Raw genomic sequence first — 22,807 nt, 5'->3', positions numbered from 1 at the left:
TCAAAAAAAACAGGTAGAGGTGAGGAGAGGTGAGCAATGTAGGCGGGTTAGAGAGGGGGGCAGAAAGGAGCCCAGGAAGAAGGAAGAGAGGCGGGAGCCGGCGAAGAAAGGAGGAAGAGGGAGCACGGGAGAGAAGCATGAGAAGAGGGAGGCAGAGGAGGTAGCGAGGGGAGGAAGGAAGGCAGGGACAGAGGGAGGCCCGAGGTTTAGAGGGGGGGATGCGCACGGGGCAGGCAAGGACACAGAGGGAGGGCAGAGATGGGCAGAGAAGTGAGAGTGGACGGAGAGGTGAGTGAGAGAGTAACAAGACGGGGATCAAGGAGGGAGAGCAGGGTGGCAGTATTAAGCCTTAAGGGTCCAGTCCCAGAGGTGATGATGTCCAGTGTTGTGTAAATATATGGGGCCTGGGGTCTATTATAAAGTCATCTGGAGTGGTCCTTAGCTGGGGTTTACACAGACCTCCCTTACTCCGAACACACTACATAACACGCATCGCAACACCACAACCAAGCACATACATGCACACACACAAATGAAAGACGTGCACTACTTCAGGCAGATGCTGAGGAAGGAATCTTGAGTAGTTTTTTTCATTTTATTGTTGTGTTTAATTTGGGTTTATGACTAAATCTACTCAAGTCTGCTTGCTATTTATACAACCGATAGATATAAAGTGTCGCTACGGATACGGAGGTGTAGCAGATTGTTGGGTGCTATAGGATGGCAATTGTTCATGTTGTGGGGGTGGGTCAAAGGGTTCACGGATACCGGGCTAGCTTGGGACAGGGGCCAGCAGGGCAGTGGGCGAGGTGGTGTTGGGGTCTGGGTGCGGTGGGGATGTAGGGTTGTGGAGTGCCATCTTTCAGGGATAGGTCATTTTTCATCTGTTGTGGAGTCCTATAATCTAGTGATCAGAACATTGGGATACATGTGGGTTCGAGCAGAAGGTTTGTGTTGCTGTCTGAAACAGTGTCTAGGACTGGCCAGGGGGGTCTTGTCGTGGCTTTCTGGGTTGGTCTATCTGGGCCTCGTGCTCTTCCTAGGGTAATCTGTGGAGGGTTTTATTGGGTTCAATCAGAAGGGACCAGCTGTTGGTCGTAGGTATACTTGAAGTTGCGGGCCTTGTGTGTTAGAGTGTGTTACGCATTTGCTATGGGTCTTATGGCTCAACTATTAACTGGCGCATTATGCTTAGAGTAGTTGTGTAGTGTGTGGGCTGTGCACGAGGAGACCTATGTGAGTACCCCATAGGATTTTCGCTTGTACGATGCCGTTCGCGCGTAGTGGTAGACAAGTTCTGCCTTAAGTCCAGGTGTGTTATGTCATAGACAATTACAAATTGTGGGTGATCCTTCAGGTTTAGGTTTTTGTATTGTTACGGCAAGCAAATACAGGGTGGTCAGGGTCAAGCGGGTCGAAGGAGGCAATGGGCCCGAATGGTCCTACCTTACAGCAGGTTATTATGTTTGTCGTGGTTGTAAGGTGGTGACAACAACTTTAAAGGAGCCTGTCTCTTGTAGTTCGGTGTTTAGGGTCAGTTTTAGCTGACATAGAAGTGTATATCGATTGGGTTTTTGGTTTGGGGTGCGGTGGTGGTGTATGGGTGGGTGTATTATGTTCTATGACTGTGTTTATGTCGTCCTGTTTTGTGTTTCGGGCCCCCTTGTCTGTTCACATGAATAAGAAGCCGCTCCGCCGCGTGTGTTTGGCCTGCGGCGACCTCTTCGGGTGGCTGTGGTGTCTTATGGCTGGTGTGAGGGTGTCTCTATATGTGGTGTGTGTGTGTGTGTGTTGTGTGTTGTGTTGTGTGTGGTCGTTTGTTGCGTGGTTTGTCGTTGGCTGTGTGTGGTCGTGTGTGTGTGTGTGTCGTATCTTTGGAAGTCTGTTCGTGTCGTGTGTTGTTGCATGTCAGAGGTTGTGTGCGTTGTGGGTGTGTGGGTTAGGTGGCCTTGTTGGTTGATGGGTGTGGGTATAGAGGCCGTGCTTCTGTGCTGTAGTGCTGGTTAATTAGGCTGTGGTTGGTCGTCGCAGAGTTCCTTCCTCCTATCCCCGGCTCGTTACTTCCTCCTTCCATTCCTCTTGTTGTCAGGAGAAGGACCCTGATCTACAACTCTACAACCTCATGTGGTATTTCCGCCTCAGCCTAGGGGCCAATGTCACCGCCTTGCCTTCTCTGGTGGGACCTGGGGTGGCAGAAGCGGACACACCATTGTGCCTCTGTTCAAACGAGGTGTCCTTACAGCCATACCTCCACCCGTACCGGCCCCCAGCCACAATCTCCGTAGGTGGCCCCATACCACCTCCAGGATCAATTTGCCAATGTACCTCAATTCACCTCATCAATTCTCAGGTGCAAACTCCATACCATAGACCAGTCTCAGTGGCTTCATCAGCCCGCTCAGTGTCTTTCGGGGACCTCCCATAACCACCTCCAGTTTCTGTTCCCAAGATGTCCCAAGCTTCTGCTTCGTTGTTCCCCACTCCCAAACCCACAACCCCAAGTCACACCTTTCATTACTCCACGATATCCCTTCCATGGTCCCAATTGGTCCCCGAAGCACGAAGTGGCCCCTGGCGGTCGTCCCGGGGCATGCTCTCCTCGGAGGCTCGTCGGGTCTTCACAGCGGCAGGAGGCCCTCATGTTTCGTGTCCCTGCTGTGAGAAGAAGAGCCTCATCACCAAACCTGGTCACTGGGACACTGCTGAATTCTTGGGGGTCGCAGGAAACCTGGATGACAGGCCAACAGCTACAGTAAGCTATTCAGAGAGTGTGATGGCTTGAGTCAGGTGCCAGAGGAAGACAGGGTGGCTGAAGGTCTGCCGGGGGAAGGGATGCCTCCACTGGGGTGGCCCCACCAAACCTCAGGGTCATCCACAGAGGCCCTCAGATGCACCCAAGGAAAGAAAGGGCAAGGTGGGGCTGACAAGGCACATGTTTGCATACCCCACCCCGCAGGCAGAGCCTCGCATGGACCGGGTATGGTGGTAGACCCCCTCAGGTGAACGCGACCTAAACATGCGGCACGAGGTCATCCGCGCAGATGGGTCGAGCCCCAGGATGCTCCCACCAATATCAAACTGCACAGTGGAAGTTAATCCCCAACATATCCGCGCCACCCAAGTGAAATTAACCATGAACGAGGGTGTATAGCGACTATCGGACTACCACACCCTCTGTGGCCCGTCCCATGCGCCCTGTCCTCGTGGCGGCTACAGAGGAGATACACGCTCGAAAAGCAGGGTTTCTCTCTCGACACAGGGGTGGAACTGGGGAGGACCAAGGAGGGATTCACTTTTCAGAGGGAGGGAATTTCCGAAAGTCTCTCGGAATGTCAATGCGAAGGCAGCCTTGACCCACTGGCATCCGACTCAGCTATGTTGCGCCCGGGTAAGTGTTTGCAAGACTGTCCGCGGATTCCCTCCTATACCAGGACAGAGCACATCAGCAGGGAGGGTAACTACTATGGTGTTGGGGGGTCAGTCTACCGGCATGGCTGGCTCCGGTCCGGAGACAGATCCCTCAGTCAAGAGCGGTGTGTGTGTGCGTCCGTGTAGTGTATGAAGATCAAAAAACGCTTCACGACGCACACTGGCTCATCTTGGCAAGCCACAGAGCCTGGCCCGCCTCAGCACATCGTGATCGTTCTGGTCGCGTCAGGTGTTGTGGCACAACGCTGGGAGAGCGCCGGCTGACCCGCTTCCGATATGAATCTTCCCCAACCCCCCTGCTCCGCCTCTACTTACCCTCCCACTCACTGTCGCTTCTCCTTTTGCCCCAGCGTCCTGTCTCTGGCTCACCTTCCATCCTTGCTCCTACCTTATTCGGAGTTATGAGGGGCCTGCCTGGAATTTGCCCAGAAAATAGACAAGTTACATGCCCTGGGTCTGCACGTCCATCCCCATGCCTCCCCAGCACCCTATCCTGGAGTGTCCTACAGTGTGGGCTCCAAGGAGCCAAGTGCAAGTTTCACAGATGTGCACCTTGAGCTTAGTTTCCTTTGCTAACCTCCACTCCCCTAAGGGCGAATGCCAATGCATGGCGCCGAAAACCCATTGCTCCGCTTCATCGGGCCACCAAGGTGGGTGTTCGATACCCCAGCAGTCGAACCGTGTGTGTGGAGACCTATAAGGTGCCCATGTGGATCCAGAGGGTGGGAGTGGGAGATCATGTCCTGTCACTAAGGAACTGGAAGGACACATCTCAGCCTAAAAACAAATATCCAACTGCAAATCCGAATAAAGATATATAAGGTGGGGATCTGTATCAGGTGAGCTTGCTTCGTGGGGTAGGCCGTAACAAAAGTGTTTTTACGAGTGCTTGCATAAAGTATTCATTATCGTGAAGGCAATACCCACTTATCTTCAGACCTTGCTAAATAGCGTGGGGGCGCGGCGGCATGAGTGGGTCTGTGAAAGATAGTCGAAGTTTAATTTGTTGTGGGGGGTCTTCAGTTGGGCGGGGGGAGCGTTGCTAGTATATGCGCGGTTTTCATCATGGTGGTCTCCCTTGAGTTGACCTGTGCATATAGCTAAATGAGACTGCGATATCCCGATTATTTCGGTCAGGAGTAAGCGTCTTATATTCAGAGCGTCCTTAACGGTGGGTGGGAGGAGAGGAGGGTAGACGGGGCCATAAGTGAGAGTTAATATCTGAGCTTGGAAACAGCCAGGGTTTAAGTATTAAATTCTATTGCTAGTGTCACGCCCAAGACCTGTGTTGCTGTGGCTAGTCCGTGGTGTGGTGGTGGTGCCGTGTGTGTGGTTTGTGTGTGGTGTGGGTGCTTGTGGATGTGTGGGTGTGTGTGTGTGTAGTGTGTGGTGGTTGTTGCCTGGTGTTGTGCGTGGTGTGTGGTCGGGTGGGTGGTTGTGTTTTGTGTGTGTGTGGTGTGTGTGGGCGGGCGAGGGGTTGGGAGATGTAACAGGTTGGATTCAATCCACATCTTTAGTTCCAGTACTGGCTTCATCCTGTCCCAACTTCTTAAAGGTCCAATGCAGCTGTTTTTATGTCAATAACAGTTCATAACAATTAAATAGCTTACTGTGATTGTTTTCAATCATCTCAGTGATCACTGCTCTACTGCATTTATTAGAGATTCTAAACAGATTAACACTGATCCTCGTATAATCATGAAGAGAAATGTTTTAAATYCCAACAAGCTTTCTTCATGATGTATTACTCTGACTTGTCCTCAGCTACATCTCATTATGATCAGATATTGTTATGAGGCCTGGGCCAAGGCTGGGCCAAGAATAGAAAAAATGACTCTGTAGCTGATTTGCAGCTTTTCAGGCAATTGTAAAATAGATGCACTTTCGCAAATTAGGCCAGCTAAATCTATCTACTGTCTAAGTTCCATCTCAGACTACTGGTGATCCGTCTACATGTTGGAAAACAGTTCATGTGCTGAAGAGTGGAAATCCCTCCCCTTCCCTGCCTTAGCAAATTGTGTCAGACTCTGGCATCATCACTAAGAAAAGTGAGATGTGATGCTTTTAATCAGCATTTTATCTAGGCTTTTTATTGTAAATAAATTGTGGTTTAATTGGCCCTGGTCAGCCAGTCGACTGCCTGCCCATCTCCCCACCTCTAGGTGTCTCAATGGAAGTTCTGGCAACTTCTATTGAATCTTTGTTTTCATTTCAACAACTTTCTACTTTTGATGTGCTAGATGCATTAATTAAGCAAGATTGAAAAGTGGCCCATCTACTCCCCCTTCACAAAGGTGGTGACCTGTGTGACCTAAATAATTATCACCCCATTTCCTAACTCTCTTGCCTAGCAAAAATTATCAAATCCTTGGTAAATACTCAACTTAGATCACTTTTAACTATGAAATGTATTCTAAAATGGACACCAGTCAGGTAGGTTTCAGACCTGGTCATAGCACCATTTCTGCTATTTCTTTGGTTAACTGATGTTCTTAATGGTTTGGACAAGAAGAAACACTGTGCGGCCCTTTTTATTGATATGTCTAAAGCCTTCGACACAATTACTTACTCAGAGGCTTTCATTCAATTGGCCTGGAACCAGGCTGCATGTAGCTGGTTTGGAAAATATTTAAAGGACCGAACAGAGTGTATTACTGTGGTGTTAAATCAGGTTTTCTGGACGTAAAAGCGTCCCACAGGGATCGATTCTTGGTCCAGTTCTTTTCACTATTTACATTAACATATTAGTTTATCTGTAAAAAAAATCTGAAATGATTTCACCTGTATATAGCTGACACTGTGGTGAATGCTTTTGCCCCCACAGCTGACACTGTGGTGAATGTTTTTGCCCCCACAGCTGACACTGTGGTGAATGCTTTTTGCCCTCACAGCTGACACTGTGGTGAATGCTTTTGCCTCACAGCTGACACTGTGGTGAATGCTTTTGCCCCCACAGCTGACACTGTGGTGAATGTTTTGCCCCCCAAGCTGACACTGTGGTGAATGCTTTTGCCTCACAGCTGACACTGTGGTGAATGCTTTTGCCCTCACAGCTGACACTGTGGTGAATTTTTTTGCCCACACAGCTGACACTGTGGTGAATGCTTTTGCCCTCACAGCTGACACTGTGGTGAATGCTTTGCGCCTCACAGCTGACACTTGTGTGAATGCTTTTGCCCCCACAGCTGACACTGTGGTGAATGCTTTTGCCCCACAGCTGACACTGTGGTGAATGCTTTTGCCCCCACAGCTGACACTGTGGTGAATGCTTTTGCGCCCACAGCTGACACCTGTGGTGAATGCTTTTTGCCCCACACAGCTGACACTGTGGTGAATGATTTTGCCCCTACAGCTGACTGTGGTGAATGCTTTTGCCCCTACAGTGACACTGTGGTGAATGCTTTTGCCCCCACAGCTGACACTGTGGTGAATGCTTTTGCCCCACAGCTGACACTGTGGTGAATGCTTTTGCCCCTACAGCTGACACTGTGGTGAATGCTTTTGCCCCTACAGCTGACACTGTGGTGATGCCTTTTGCCCCACAGCTGACACTTGAGTTTGACAGCTGACTGTGAATGCTTTTGCCCCACAGCTGACACTGTGGTGAATGTTTTTGCCCACACAGCTGACACTGTGGTGAATGCTTTTTGCCCCTACAGCTGACACTGTGGGTGTTTATGCTTTTGCCACACCAGCTGACACTGTGTGTATGCTTTTGCCCACACAGCTGACACTGTGGGTGGCTTTTGCCCCACAGCTGACACTGTGGTGAATGTTTTGCCCCACACAGCTGACACCTGTGGTGAATGCTTTTGCCCCTACAGCTGACACTGTGGTGAATGCCTTTTGCCCACACAGCTGACCACTGTGGTGAATGCTTTTGCCCCACAGCTGACACTGTGGTGAATGCTCTTTGCCCCACAGCTGACACTGGAATGCTTTGCCCCCACAGCTGACACTGTGGTGAATGCTTTCTGCCCCACACGCTGACACTGTGGTGAATGCTTTTGCCCCACAGCTGACACTGTGGTGAATGCTTTTGCCCTACAGCTGACATGTGGGAATGTTTTTGCCCACACAGCTGACACTGTGGTGAATGCTTTTGCCACACAAGCTGACACTGTGTGAATGCTTTTGCCCCACAGCTGACACTGTGGTGAATGCTGTTTGCCCCCACAGCTGACACTGTGGTGAATGCTTTGCCCCCACAGCTGACACTGTGGTGAATGCTTTTTGCCCCCACAGCTGACACTGTGGTTGATGTTTTTGCCCACACAGCTGACACTGTGGTGAATGTTTTTGCCCAACACAGCTGACACTGCTGACGCTGAATGCTTTTGCCCCCACAGCTGACACTGTGGTGAATGCTTTTGCTCCCACAGCTGACACTGTGGTGAATGCTTTTGCCCCCACAGCTGACCAGCCTCTGTCAAAGCTTCATTCTGTCTCTATTGACCTGTAGAAGGCCTTTGTTGAACTGATATTGGTAATTAATGCAGGTAAAACCAAGTATATGTTATTTCCCAAAATGTATCTGCTGCATACCTACTTTGGATGGTGCCTCATTGATCGTGTCCCTGCTTATGACTATTTGGGTAACTGGATTGATGAAAAGCTCTATTTCAAAAAGCATGTTGATGAGTTAGTTAAGAAATGAATTATTATTTCAATAATGAACAGGTCCGGTCTTTTGTTTAATAGCAGAAAACAAATAATCCAGGCAACATTCAATCCGGTTATTGACTATGGCAATAATAATATAATAATAATAATAATAATAATAATAAATCCAGCTGCCACTGTATTGAAGCCATTGTACACAGTTTATCATAGCGCATTGCGCTTTATTACGGGCGATAGGTTCAGTACACATCATTGCATTTTGTATCAGAAAGTAAGCTGGCCCTCTTTGAAGTCTCATAGATTAATGCATAGACGCGGTAAAATGGTCAATCAAAATCGACAAAACAATTGAATTACTATGATATCGTGTGAGGGAAAGGGCCGTGGGAGAAAGATCCCAAATTCTCTCATTGCTCCCCAGCAAAATTAGCCTACATTTAGGCTATTGTGTATATGACATCTCACACTATGTTGGGGTAAAAATCTGAGTATAAAGCTTGTATGGATGCCAACCCCAACACATGTTCATGTCATCGTCACCAATCAACTTCGCTACAGTTACAAATGACTTTGACTACCACCACCGATGTCTGTATGCTAGCTATGCTACCAGCTTATACGAACAGGAGTTAGCATCTAGCACTCACTTCTTCTGAACCTGAAAAGGGATCACTTCTAAATGTTATGCACGAAAAACAAAAAAATATATCCAAATCGGACTTAAGTAACCACATTGTGGGCCTCTTACAATATATAAATCATGACAAATCTGAACAATATCCACTTTGTTAGTTCAGATTTTTTGATTGTGCGCCAATCTGGTCTGCGTTCCATTGACTCCTTTACCGCATATAGCTCTTTCAGTCTATAAAGCACTCTTGCATTAACTTCTGCCATACCTTACCAACCTTCAGACGTATAAGTTACCAGACCCAGACTCAGGGATAGCTAACCTCTTTTTTTGTCCTCTCATGGAAAATGATCTCCAAAAGACCTTAAAGTTGCCAGATTTGAGAGGACATTTTTTACTGAAGAATGTGCTTGTTGATTGCTTTTCGTGTTTTGTGTTTGCTTTTCATGTATTGATGTGTATATAGATATGTATAGTAAAACTGTTGTTTATTGATGTCTATATAGATATGTATATTGAAACTGTTGTCACGCCCTGACCTTAGTTATCTTTGTTTTCTTTATTATTTGGTTAGGTCAGGGTGTGACAAGTTTTTGTATTGTCATGGGGTGTTTAACTTGTCTAGGTGTTTGTATGTCTATGGTTGCCTAGATTGGTTCTCAATCAGAGGCAGCTGTTTATCGTTGTCTCTGATTGGGAACCATATTTAGGTAGCCATATTCATTGGGTGTTTTGTGGGTTGTTATTCTATGTTTAGTTGCCTGTTCTGCACTAGCCATATTGCTTCACGGTTCGTTTTGTTGTTTTGTTTAGTTCTGTTCAGTGTTCTCTCTTTTATTAAAGCGCTATGTTCCCTTCACCACGCTGCGCCTTGGTCTCCTCATTATGACAACCGTGACAACTGTCGTTTATTGATGTGTATATAGATATGTATAGTAAAACTGTTGTTTATTGATGTGTATATAGATATGTATAGTAAAACTGTTGTTTATTGATGTGTATATTAGATATGTTAAGTGAAACTGTTGTTTATTGATGTGTATATAGATATGTATAGTAAAACTGTTGTTTTTGATGTGTATATAGATATGTATAGTAAAACTGTTGTTTATTGATGTGTATATAGATTGTATAGTGAAACTGTTGTTTATTGATGTGTATATGATATGTATAGTAAAACTGTTGTTTATTGATGTGTATATAGATATGTATAGTAAAACTGTTGTTTATTGATGTGTATATAGATTGTATAGTGAAACTGTTGTTTATTGATGTGTAATAGATATGTATAGTAAACTGTTGTTTATTGATGTGTATATAGATATGTATAGTAAAACTGTGGTTTTTGATGTGTATATAGATATGTATAGTAAAACTGTTTGTTTATTGATGTGTATATAGATATGTATAGTAAAACTGTTGTTTAGTGATGTGTATATAGATATGTATAGTAAAACTGTTGTTTAGTGATGTGTATATAGATATGTATAGTGAAAGTGTTGTTTATTGATGTGCTTGACAGATCATCCTTGTAAATAAGAATTAGTTCTTAATTAATTGACTTACTTGTATAAATAAAGGTGAAATTTCAAAAAATGTAAACAGTCAAAAAGAAACAAAAATAGCTTCTTAGCAAAGAGCCATTTCTGGTTGGGGAGCCGACATTGAAAAAGCTGTTATTGGCAGAGAGGTTTGGATTGCACATCAATCAACATTTTTGTAAATGTGCCAGATATAGCCAGCTAGCTAGTTGTTAACTGGAGAACCTTGGCAGGTAGATGCAACAAAAAAAAATCATTGTAAACATTTCACATAAAAATTCAACATTTTTAAAACATTCGGAAAGTATTCAGATTCCTTGACTTTTTCCACATTTTGTTACATTACAGCCTTAATCTAAAATTTATTAAATTGTTTTTTTTTCTCATCAATCTACACACAATACCGCAAAATGACAAAGCAAAAACAGTTTTTAAGAATTTGAAAAAAATTGAAATATCACATCTACATAAGTATTCAGACCCTTTACTCAGTACTTTGTTGAAGCACCTTTGGCAGCGATTACAGCCTCGAGTCTTCTTAGGTATGACACTACAAGCTTGGCACACCTGTATTTGGGGAGTTTCTCCCATTCTTCTCTGCAGATCCTCATAAACTCTGTCAGGTTGGATGGGGAGCATTGCTGCACAGCTATTTTCAGGTCTCTCCAGGGATGTTCGATCTGGATCAAGTCCGGGCTCTGGCTGGGCCACTCAAGGACATTCAGAGACTTGTCCTGAAGCCACTCCTGCATTGTCTTGGTTGTCCTATTGGAAGATGAATCTTCACCCTAGTCTGAGGTCCTGAGCGCACTGGAGCAGGTTTTCATCAGGGATCTCTCTGTACTTTGCCTCGATCCTGACTAGTCTCCCAGTCTCTGCCGCTGAAAAACATCCCCACAACATGATGCTGCCACCACCATGCTTCACTGTAGGGATGGTGCCGGGTTTCCTCCAGACGTGACGCTTGGCATTCAGGCCAAAGAGTTCAATCTTGGTATCATCAGACCAGAGAATCTTGTTTCTCATGGTCTGAGTCTTTAGGTGCCTTTTGGCAAACTCCAAAGCGGGCTGTCATATGCCTTTTACTGAGGAGTGGCTTCCGTCTGGCCACTCTACCATAAAGGCCTGATTGGTGGAGTGCTGTAGAGAAGGTTGTCCTTCTGGATGGTTCTCCCATCTCCACAGAAGAACTCTAGAGCTCTGTCAGAGTGACCATCGGGTTCTTGGTCACCTCCCTGACTAAGGCCCTTCTCCTCCGACTGCTCAGTTTGGCCGGGCGGCCAGCTCTAGGAAGAGTCTTGGTGGTTCCAAATTTCCAAAGAATTATGAAGGCCACTGTGTTCTTGGGGACCTTTAATGCTGCAGACATTGTTTGGTACCCTTCCCCAGATCTGTGCCTCGACACAATCCTGTCTCGGAGCTCTACGGACAATTCCTTCAACCTCATGGCTTGATTTTTGCTTTGACATGTACTGTCAAATGTGCCTTTCCAAATCGTGTCCAATCAATTTAATTTACCACAGATGGACTCCAATCAAGTTGTAGAAACATCTCAAGGATGATCAATGGAAACAGGATGCACTTGAGCTCAATTTTGAGTCTCATAGCCAAGGGTGTGAATACTTATGTAAATAAGGTATTTCTGTTTGAGTTTTTATACATTTGCAAAAAAAATGAAAACCTGTTTTTGCTTTGTCATTATGAGGTATTGTGTGTAGATTGCTGTGTAGATAGACTAAGGCAGTAATGTAACAAAATGTGGAAAAAGTAAAGGAGTCTGAATACTTTCCGAAGGCTCTGTATATGGTGTCGACAGTGTTCCACAGAGATGCTGGCCCATGTTGACTCCAATGCTTCCCACAGTTGTGTCAAGTAGGCTGGATGTCCTTTGGGTGGTAGACCATTCTTGATACACACGGGATACACACACCAGCAGCATTGCAGTTCTTGACACACTCAAACCGGTGCGCCTGGCACCTACTACCATACCCCGTTCAAAAGCACTTAAATATTTTTTCTTGTCCATTGGCACACATACACAATCCATGTCTCAATTGTCTCAAGGCTTAAAAATCCTTATTTAACCTGTCCTCCCCTTCATCTACACTGATTAAAGTGGATTTAACAAGTGGCATCAATAAGGGATCATCTTTCACCTGGATTCACCTGGTCAGTCTATGTCATGGAAAGAGCAGGTGTTCTTAATGTGTTATATACTCAGTGTATATTATATTTAATGAATTATAAACATTTCGGTAACCAAACATTCTAAATTAATGGGGGAATATGTTGGGATTAACAGTAACTTCACTGATGAATATATATTTCACGGGGCATTGATAAACATTGACAAATTGACACAATTAAATAAATAGTGTGCAAGTATTGGCGGGAGTTAGTGGCAATAGAGGAGAGAGATGTGCCTATAGAGCATCTTCACCACACACCCCTCCCCTTATTCTGGTCTCCACATTTTAAATGATGCTCCAGACACGTTCCTCACACATAAGCAGAAACCGCATAAACATTGTCAGGACGTAGGAGCGTTCCCTTCAACTGAAGTCATTGGGGTTGAGTATTTCTAACCATCCCCCTTAAAAGCAAACACTACCCAAACTAATGGGCATGTGACAGCATGGCTGTTCATTCCAAACGAGCACTGGGTACATGATACATATTGATTAACATGATATGTCAATTTGGTGAATGTAGATTGGCGGAGCAAATAAAGGAACATCATAGCAGTTTCCCTGAGGCAGATGAACACTTCCCCCCTAAACACTGTCCACTAATCTTTTGGCAATGCGGTTGCCACAAACTTCCCCGCATGGGCCTTTGTTGAAGCAGGTAAGGGAACATTCTCTCCCGAATGATGCACAGTGGACACTGGGGTTGTCTCCAGACCCCCCATCAGTGACACAACTTCCATGCCACACCCAGGAACGTGCCTGGGAAAGGGTCAGAGCACACCTTCTCCTTTCCAGGCTCTGGAGAGAGCTCGGTCATAATCAATTCAGTGGTCATAATCAATTCAGTGTCAGACTTACGCCACGTTCAAAACAACTGGGAACTCTGAAAAATACTAGTTCAAATCATGACGTCAGTGATCTTCAGGTCGGAAAGTCGTAGCTCTAGAAAGAGGACCTAGTTCCTAAGGTGGAATTCCGAGTTGGATGAGTATTCAAATAGATTTTTTCCCAGTCGGAGCAGTGGAGCAGTGGTTTAGTGGTGCCTGGAGAAATGGGTATACTCTAATATTGAAACAAAAAAATTAAAACAGCCACCAGGCGAAGGAAAGGCGCCCTGTGTGAAAAATTCTATGGAAACAGTGACATACACTCTGAATGACCTTAAATCATGAATCCCATATTGGTCTGTCACAGTCAGCCCAACCCAAGCTGTACCGTGCAGAAAGCTAATAGTTGGCCTACTATTGAAACAGATGAACCGAGTCAGAAATTCACAGGTTTCAGAAGTCACACTTTTTTTTCTTCTGAAAAATTGGATGTTCTTAGTCCATAACAATGCTTAAACCACATCAGGAGACCTCTTCTGAGGTCTTGGAAAAATCTCGGAAATGTTGATTTTTAGAGTAGTTACCCTTTAAATCAAGTGTGCAGGCACCTAGCATTATTGTTTGTGGTGTTTCTGTAGCACATGAGATGGAATTTGTAAAATAAATGGCCACTGGATTGACGCAAACAATATCATGGTATCATTCTGCAGTGGGATAAAGTACTTAGGTAGTAATACTTGAAAGTACTTCTTAAGTAGTTTTTTTGGGCATCTGTACTTTACTATTTATATTTTTTACAACTTTTACTTTTACTTCACTACATTCTTAAAGAAAAGTATGTACTTTTTACTCCATACATTTTCCCTGACACCCAAAAGTACTCGTTACATTTTGAATGCTTAGCAGGACAGGAAAATGGTCCAATTCACACAGTTGTCAAGACAACATCGCTGGTCATGCCTACTGTCTCTGATCTGGCGGACTCACTGAACACAAATGTTTCGTTTGTAAATTATGTCTGAGTGTTGAAGAGTGCCCCTGGCTATCCATAAATGTAAAAAAATAAAATAACAAGTTGCCGCCTAGTTTGCTAAATATAAGGAATTTGAAATGATTTATATACTTTTACTTTTGATACTTAAGTATATTCTAGCAATTACATTTACTTTTGATACTTAAGTATATTTAAAACCAAATACTTTCAGACTTTTACTCAAGTATGATTTTACTGGGTGACTTTCACTTTTACTTGAGTCATTTTCTATTAATAAGGTATCTTTACTTTTACTCAAGTATAAAAATTGGGTACTTTTTCCACCACTGTCATTCTGACAGGTCGGCTACTTCGTAGCTAGTTAACATTTCATCTACCGGAAGACGGTTAGACCTATCATTAGCATCGCTGTCATTAATAAACCTGGACGTTTTATTTCATATTATGAGGCATGTCTTATCTTGCTTCAAACTAGCCTATAGCCAAAATCCCACCACAGAAACGTGGAGGCAAGTATTATTATTCTAGCAGCCAAAGGCATTATCCTAATCACATTAGCAACTCATGATAGTTGTTGCATGTTTAAATCCCCCCTCTTTCTAATGGATATTTCCATATGTGTCCATGAAACCGCTTGCGTGCACATTTTACAACGGTGTTTCCCGCAAAATGCATTTTGGAACATTCACGGGTAGGCCTACTGTCATGTGTACATTGCTGCGCCTAAAATGTGAATAAATAATAGTTTATCAACATAAGCTAAACATTCCGATCTGTTCCATCAGCCCTATAAATTGATACGATGTATAGCTCCACTACACTACTTTAATAAGTATCAGTAGGGATTAGGGATTTGCCGCGTTCAAAACTGGGAACTCTGGGGGGAAAAGAACTCCAACTGGGAAAAATCGTTTTGAACGGTCATCCAAGTTGGAATTCCAACTCGGGAACTCGAGCCTCTTTCTGGAGCTCCGACTTTCCGACCTGAAGATCACTGACGTCATTCCCAGTTGTTTTGAACTGGGAAATGTCGGGATGAAAACCTCACACCATCATAAGGGAGACACTCCTCAGAGCGCCACCTATAGGAACAGCAGAGGACCAGAAAGGACCGTTCGACCTCCAACTTGACCCCACCCAAATCAAAATCAAATATTACATCACACAGAGAAGAGAAACGTTTTTTCCCCGCTTTTTTATGGAAACTCAAAGGAGTCATGCCTCTCTCGATACCTCCTGCTGTACCGGTACCTCCTGTATACAGCCTCTCTCGACACCTCCTGCTGTACCAGCTCCAACTGTATACAGCCTCTCTCGATACCTCCTGATGTACCGGTACCTCCTGTATACAGCCTCTCTCGATACCTCCTGATGTACCGGTACCTCCTGTATACAGCCTCTCTCGAAACCTCCTGTATACAGCCTCTCTCAATACCTCCTGATGTACCAGTACCTCCTGTATACAGCCTCTCTCAATACCTCCTGATGTACCAGTACCTCCTGTATACAGCCTCTCTCAATACCTCCTGCTGTACCAGTACCTCCTGTATACAGCCTCTCTCGATACCTCCTGCTGTACCAGTACCTCCTGTATACAGCCTCTCTAATGCTATTTTACTGCTGCTTTTTAATTATTTGCTATTTGTATTTTTTACTTATCTATTTTTTTTTTTACTTAACCCTGATTTTTCTTAAAACCGCATTGTTGGTTTTAAGGGCTTGTAAGTAAGCATTTCACTGTAAGGTCTACACCTGTTGTATTCGGTGCATAAAATCGGATTTGATTTGATTTAACCGCCCCAGTAGCTTTCCATAGCCCCATACACACACTGCGGCACATTCTGTCTATTGTGACGACACAACGCAGCGGGGACACATTTATTTTTGCACCAAACTGTCACTCAGTCATTGTAACTTTTTTGCTATTTTTATATAGTGACTTAAAATGAAAACTGAGTTGGCAAAAGTTTGAACTGAGGGGACTAAGCCCCCTTAAGTGCTCTCGTGGAGCCAGGTACACTTGTGGATAACCTAGTTGTTTTGCTGATTTTTGACAAAATCCCTAGGTTTGCATATTGGAAAATGTATTATTTAAAAATAATACAAGAAAAAGTGTATTAGACATACATAGAGAAGCAAGACATGTATATAAATACAAACTGATTTATTCAGCTATTTTTACAGCATAAAGTGTCATAGAGTGATCATTATAATACAGCCTGTGTGTTGAAGGAGAACTAATTCATGTATTCTCTTAAGAGGCTACCTAGCCCTAAGCACACATGCACACTCACGATCGTGTTCAAGCATGCACATACACAGGCAGGTATGGCACATGCACGCTCACACACACACAAATAATATTAAGTTGCATTACACTGTAGAGAACTATTACAAGGTGAAACATACAGCAATATCAAAATACAGTAGTCTCAATTCTATCAACACAGAGTAAGAAATGTTCAGCAAAATATTCTGAATATCAACCTCTATAAAGCAAATATTCTCTTTGAAAATGTACAGTACATCTTAAAAATTCTCGAACCTGTCTAGTATGAAACACTTTATCTCTCCCCTCTTCCCTCCCTCTCCCTCCCTTCCTCCACCGTTCCTGCCTCTCTTATTTTCCTGGCCTCCTTCTCTACCTCCTCTGCTTTTCCTCTCATCTCTCTCTCCCGTCTCCATCAACCAGGGCCCACCCAGGTAGCTGAGGATCTCGTCAGGGCCTCCTCGAAGCCTGGGCTGTGGGGTTAAGCAGCTCCCTGAAAGAGACATCACCAGTGGGGCTGAAGCCTTCAAACTGTGGGGCCATAGGTTCGACTTCTGATTCTTCTCCAGGATCAGGATATTGTCCTTTTCACTTTCACCTTCGCACCAAATTACTTCCTTTTCCCCTCTCAGTCCCTCGCTCCTTTCCTCCCTCTCCGTCTCGCGGTCGTACCACTCCTTGTACCTCCGGTAGGCGGGGTCGTCGTGGGTTGTCTCTTCCCAGGGAAAGCATCCCGTCAACAGGCAGTAGACCAGCACGCCCAGGGCCAGCTGTCTATAGTGGTCTCCACTGTGATCCAAATGTTCTCCTCCTCCTCTCCATCCTCCTCTCTCTGCTCCCTCACTTTCTCAGACTCTTTTGGCCTGCTCCACCTCAGGCGTGCAGAAGGGCGAGTCGTACCAGACGGCGCGGACGGTGCAGCCAGTGGGGCGGGCCAGGCCGAAGTCACCCAGTTTGACCCAGCGACAGGCGCGCGGTCACACAGGAAGATGTTCTCTGGTTTTGATGTCCCGGTGGACGAAGCCCATGGAGTGGAGGTATGAGACGGCACCACTCAGCTGAGACATCACCCTCTGGACACACTCTTCATCTACACCCACCTGGAGACAGAGAGAGACAGAGGAGAAAGAGAAACAACATTATACTGTATATCATTGTTTTCGATAAATGGTATGGCCTGGATTCCTTTTGGGTCATGGTTTAAAGTAGGCGGCTGCTAGGTTAGTTTACTAGTTAGGTCACACAAAAAGCTTTATGGTGGGTCACGATGCAAAAATGTTTGGAACCACTGTTCTATCACGCTGTCCTCATCCCACCCATAGATGCTAAAAGGATCGGGGACAGCCAAACACCTTGTAATTTTTCACATTTACAAGTTAGACATTTAGCAGAGGGCTCTTCTCCAGCGCAACTTACAATTAGTGCAGTCATCTGAAGATATCTAGGTCAGACCAACAACAATCACAATTGTATCAAAGGAAATTTTCCCTCGACAAAGCATTACCAGCAAAGTCAGTGCTAGGGTGAAGAGGGGGGAGGGGGCACCGTGAGAGTTATTTAAGATACTCTTTCAAAGAGGTAGGGTTTCAGACGTTTTCGAAAAATGGGCATGACTATAGGGTAAAAGTTGTTCCACCATTGGGATGCCAGGACAGAGAAGAAGCTTGGACTGGGCTGAGCAGGACCTGGCCTTCCTGTAGGGTGGGAGGCCCAAGAACCAGAGGATGGCAGAAGCGGAGTGCTCAGGTTGGGATGTAGGGTTTGAACATAGCCTGAAGGTAAGGAGGTGCAGTTTCCCCTTGCTGCTCTGTAGGCAAGCCACCAGGGTTTGAAGATGATGCAAGCTTATCATCCCACTGTAGGTACTGGCATAGACCGACACAAACAAAGAGTCACTAGAGGGGGACGAGGTGGAGGCTACTGGAGAGATTCCATTGAAGTCTTTATCATTGAAGCTCACTGACAGAGAAGAGGGCAACTGGGACAACCAGGCAATATGGAACAGTAGAGATGGTGGCAGGACGAGGTCAGACCTCGGAGGAATGCAATACTGGGTCTGTGTTGTGCACTTAGCTTTAGTGCTTTGACATTGAAATGAAAAACCTCTCATGTTATGACTGACTCAGAGACTGTAAACAGATGTATGATTCTAACTGACCTCTGACACGATGACACTGTAGAGGTCTCCATAGAGACCAGCCTGCTGGGCGAAGACGTAGTGTGCAGGGGGTGGAGAAGAAGATACCCAGGCGGCCCGGGTGACGAGAGGATGAGCGCAATAAGAAAAGGGAGAGGTTGTATTCACGCAGGAAGAGAAGAGGGGTGTGGACTGGCGGGGGAAGAACTCAGAGCCATGGGAGTTCCTGATGGAGAGGAGGAGAGGCCCCAAAATTATTTAGACATTTCAAATCAAATCAAATACTGCACCAAACATCAATAGATCAATTATAGAGTAAATCATGTGTCATCACTGTGACCACATTGATAACATAAAAACATATAGCCCCGGGGATGTCTAAATTACTACCCTATTCCTGGGGTTAGATAGAGGAAATCCAATGACTGTTTATGAACGGGACAAAGCCATCGATCACGTGACAAAGTTTTTTATTTACATAACGATTCACCACGAAGATTGACAATTTTCCATTCACAATCATGGGGATCCCATTTTTTGCTAACAATGCCTGCAGTAACGCGGTCGCCTTGAACTTCTGTGGTTTCCGGGTTTTGGAGTAACTGATAAAAAAAAACTAACTAAGAAATGACATTGCCTGCAAAAATATTGTAATCAGATTACAGATATTTGAAAAACTAGATGATTACTTCTTGGATTACTTTTCAATTCAGAAAAGGATTGCTTGCGGAAAAAATACATATGACACCCTTTCTGTTTTGTCAATGACATTCAATTCAGCATTTAAAAAAGCGTAAGTTTAAGTTTGTTCCATCTAAGTGAGCTCTGACCCACAAGTCAGAGACCTCTATGATGACACACCAATCTGATTGATGGATAGTTTTTGTCTTCTTTTAATGCCTCTTTAGGGGAAAGTAATCAGATTTACTGAGTTTGGGTAATCCAAAAGTTACTGATTACAATTTGTGGACAGATAACTAGTAACTGTTACGTATGACATTCAGAAAGTAACCCATCCAACTCCGCGTGGCTTCAATGAGAAGGGCAGTCATTCTCCCCTGAGGAAACCCACAAGCAACTCTAATCCCCAAGAGTAGTAAAGCACTTCATATCAGCAACACTCATGCTAACGGTTAAGTTGACGCTATTTAAAGCACCTCTACCCTCACGTTGGACAAATAACCACTCACTGTTCACGTGTTTTATCCTCTGAACTGTAAGCCCAGACCCTTCAGACCCATATTTCACTAGAACAAATTCAATCAAATTTTATTACACTTTTTTAAATTACAATTTTAGTCACATGCGCCGAATACAACAGGTTACCTTACAGTGAAATGCTACTTACGAGCCCCTAACCACAGTGCAGTTTCAAAAAAAATATGATAAGAATAAGAGATAAAATAACAAGTAATTAAAGAGCAGTAAAAAAGAACAATATATACAGGGGGGTGCGGTACTGAGTCAATGTGTGGGGCACCGGTTAGTTGAGTAGTATGTACATGGGGGGGGCAATGCAAATAGTCTGGGTAGCCATTTGATTAGATGTTCAGCAGTCTTTGGCTTGGGGTAGAACTGTTTAGAAGCCTCTTGGACCTAGACTTGGCGCTCCGGTACCGCTTGCCGTGCGGTAGCAGAGAGAACACTTTATGAGAGGTGTCTGGAGTCTTTGACCATTTTTTGCCTTTATAACAAGCATTTATAGGTGTATAGTGAACACTAACAAGTTTCAAGTTTTATTAGCAGTATGTATGGGATACACATGGTATATACCGTCCAGCTAAATGCTTACTGACAGGTTCATTCTCGACAATTCAACAACAATAAAAATTATAAAATATAAGAATACGAACATAAAGTAAATGGCTCAGGTAGACAGAATATATGTTTTTAGCATAAGTATAATACAGAAGGCATCATTTATAAACGCCTGCCCATCCCATACTCTCCAGGACCGGGGTCAGGGACCACCACAGTGACCTCTGGTGCTTTACTGACCTCTCTTCTTGTGGACGGCCAGCATGACCTTGCCGTAGGATCCCTCTCCAGCAGCTTGACCATCTGGAAGTGGTCGGAGGTCTCCAGAGTGGACATGGACTGGGCGAGAGGAAACATAGCTCGTCCAGTTCCTGAGCTGCAGCCTGACAGAGAAAACAAGGAAACATGGTCAAATAGGGAGAAGGAGTTGATATTTCATTTCCAATATCTTGTTACACTAGCAGGAATTGACTAGGCTTGTAGGCTACCGCGTTGCATGGTGAATAACCAACCAACACTGAAAATGGTCAACGAGCGATGGAATAAATACTAAGCACTTTATGACATATGCAATATAAATACATTTTAATTTATCAATTGAAGATTGATTGATTGATCAACTCGCTGATACATGTATGCTTGGGTGGATATGGTTCAGTGTCACCATAAATGTACTGTTACAGGATGTCCAGCGACCTCAGGGATTACCATAAAATGTACTGTTACAGGATGTCCAGCGACCTCAGGGATTACCATAAAATGTACTGTTACAGGATGTCCAGCGACCTCAGGGATTACCATAAAATTTACTGTTACAGGATGTCCAGCGACCTCAGGGATTACCATAAAATGTACTGTTACAGGATGTCCAGCGACCTCAGGGATTACCATAAAATGTACTGTTACAGGATGTCCAGCGACCTCAGGGATTACCATAAAATGTACTGTTACAGGTTGTCCTGCGACCTCAGGGATTACCATAAAATGTAATGTTACAGGATGTCCAGCGACCTCAGGGATTACCATTAAATGTACTGTTACAGGATGTCAGGCGACCTCAGGGATTACCATAAAATGTACTGTTACAGGATGTCAGGCGACCTCAGGGATTACCATAAATGACTGTTACAGGAGTCCAGCGACCTCAGGGATTACCATAAAATGACTGTTACAGGATGTCCAGCGACCTCAGGGATTACTATAAAATGTACTGTTACAGGATGTTCAGCGACCTCAGGGATTACCATAAAATGTACTGTTACAGGATGTCCAGCGACCTCAGGGATTACCATAAAATTACTGTTACAGGATGTCCAGCGACCTCAGGGATTACCATAAAATGTACTGTTACAGGATGTCCAGCGACCTCATGGATTACCATAAAATGTACTGTTACAGGATGTCCAGCGACCTCAGGGATTACCATAAAATGTACTGTTACAGGATGTCCAGCGACCTCAGGGATTACCATAAAATGTGAGAAAATTATGAGATGAGAGATTGGATGAATGTCACATTGGAGCAACCAGAACATGCTGTATGTACATACCTACTGTCCCCTCAGTCCCCTGTGTCTATCATATCATCAGTATGACCCCCTATATACATCTGCTGACCTCGTTAAAATTGGATCCCACCCTGCCTATAGTAACACCCCAGCAAATGAGTCAGGGATGTAAAGACTGTTTGCGTAACACAGTTGATGAAGCTATAATAACACCATGATATATTTATATGTTCGACCTTGCACATATATTTGTTGCATAATAGAGCATCAAAATGTCAAATAGGGGGTGCTTACAGTGTGAAATGGAAATGTGTTATTTGCATATCCCACTCCCCCCAGAGAGTGGGATTACGGCCAGGCATCAGCCGTTATTGACGGTGACCCTGGAGTAATTGTTTCCACAGATTTTCCACCTAGTCGGATCGGGGATTTGAACTAGCAACCTTTCGTTTACGTCCCACAGCTTTAACTTCTGTAATTACTTGAGTTGGGAGTAACATACTTTTGGATGTAACTGACAAAAGACTTGATTTACTAAGCATTCGCAAAGGTCAGAAGTTTGCACCTGTTACATTACAGAGTGAAAGAAAGACAATAATACGGTTTTAGGAACAAATGTAAAAAACAGCAGTTACATGTTTTAACTTTCAGCTGCAGAATCTTCCATCTGATGAAACGCTCAGTTAATCTATCGGTGAGTTGGCTTTGAGTAGGTGGACTTTTATTTTAGTGGACTATCTGAACTATCTGTGTCTTGTCACACAACAACGCCAAACATTTTATATGAAGCCAAGGATTTGTCAGCAGGGTCCAACCAGTCTGAATATGCTGCTGCTGGGCACGCTGGATAAAATATAAAATACATTTCTAACATAAATGACAAACTCTACTTATAAGTAAGC

The 22,807-nt window shown here is 44.4% G+C and overlaps 1 pseudogene; it reads right to left on the bottom strand.

Annotated features, from left to right (window-relative positions):
- Nucleotides 1-16,383: 16,383 nt before the first annotated feature.
- LOC112081097 (serine/threonine-protein kinase SBK2-like) lies at nt 16,384-20,878 on the bottom strand (annotated as a pseudogene).
- Nucleotides 20,879-22,807: the final 1,929 nt, after the last annotated feature.

Source organism: Salvelinus sp. IW2-2015, linkage group LG6.1, assembly GCF_002910315.2.
Source record: "Salvelinus sp. IW2-2015 linkage group LG6.1, ASM291031v2, whole genome shotgun sequence".
In the NCBI taxonomy this organism is placed as follows: Eukaryota; Metazoa; Chordata; class Actinopteri; order Salmoniformes; family Salmonidae; genus Salvelinus; species Salvelinus sp. IW2-2015.
Note: the sequence above shows the minus strand (reverse complement) of the source record. Positions and strands in the feature narration are given on the sequence as shown.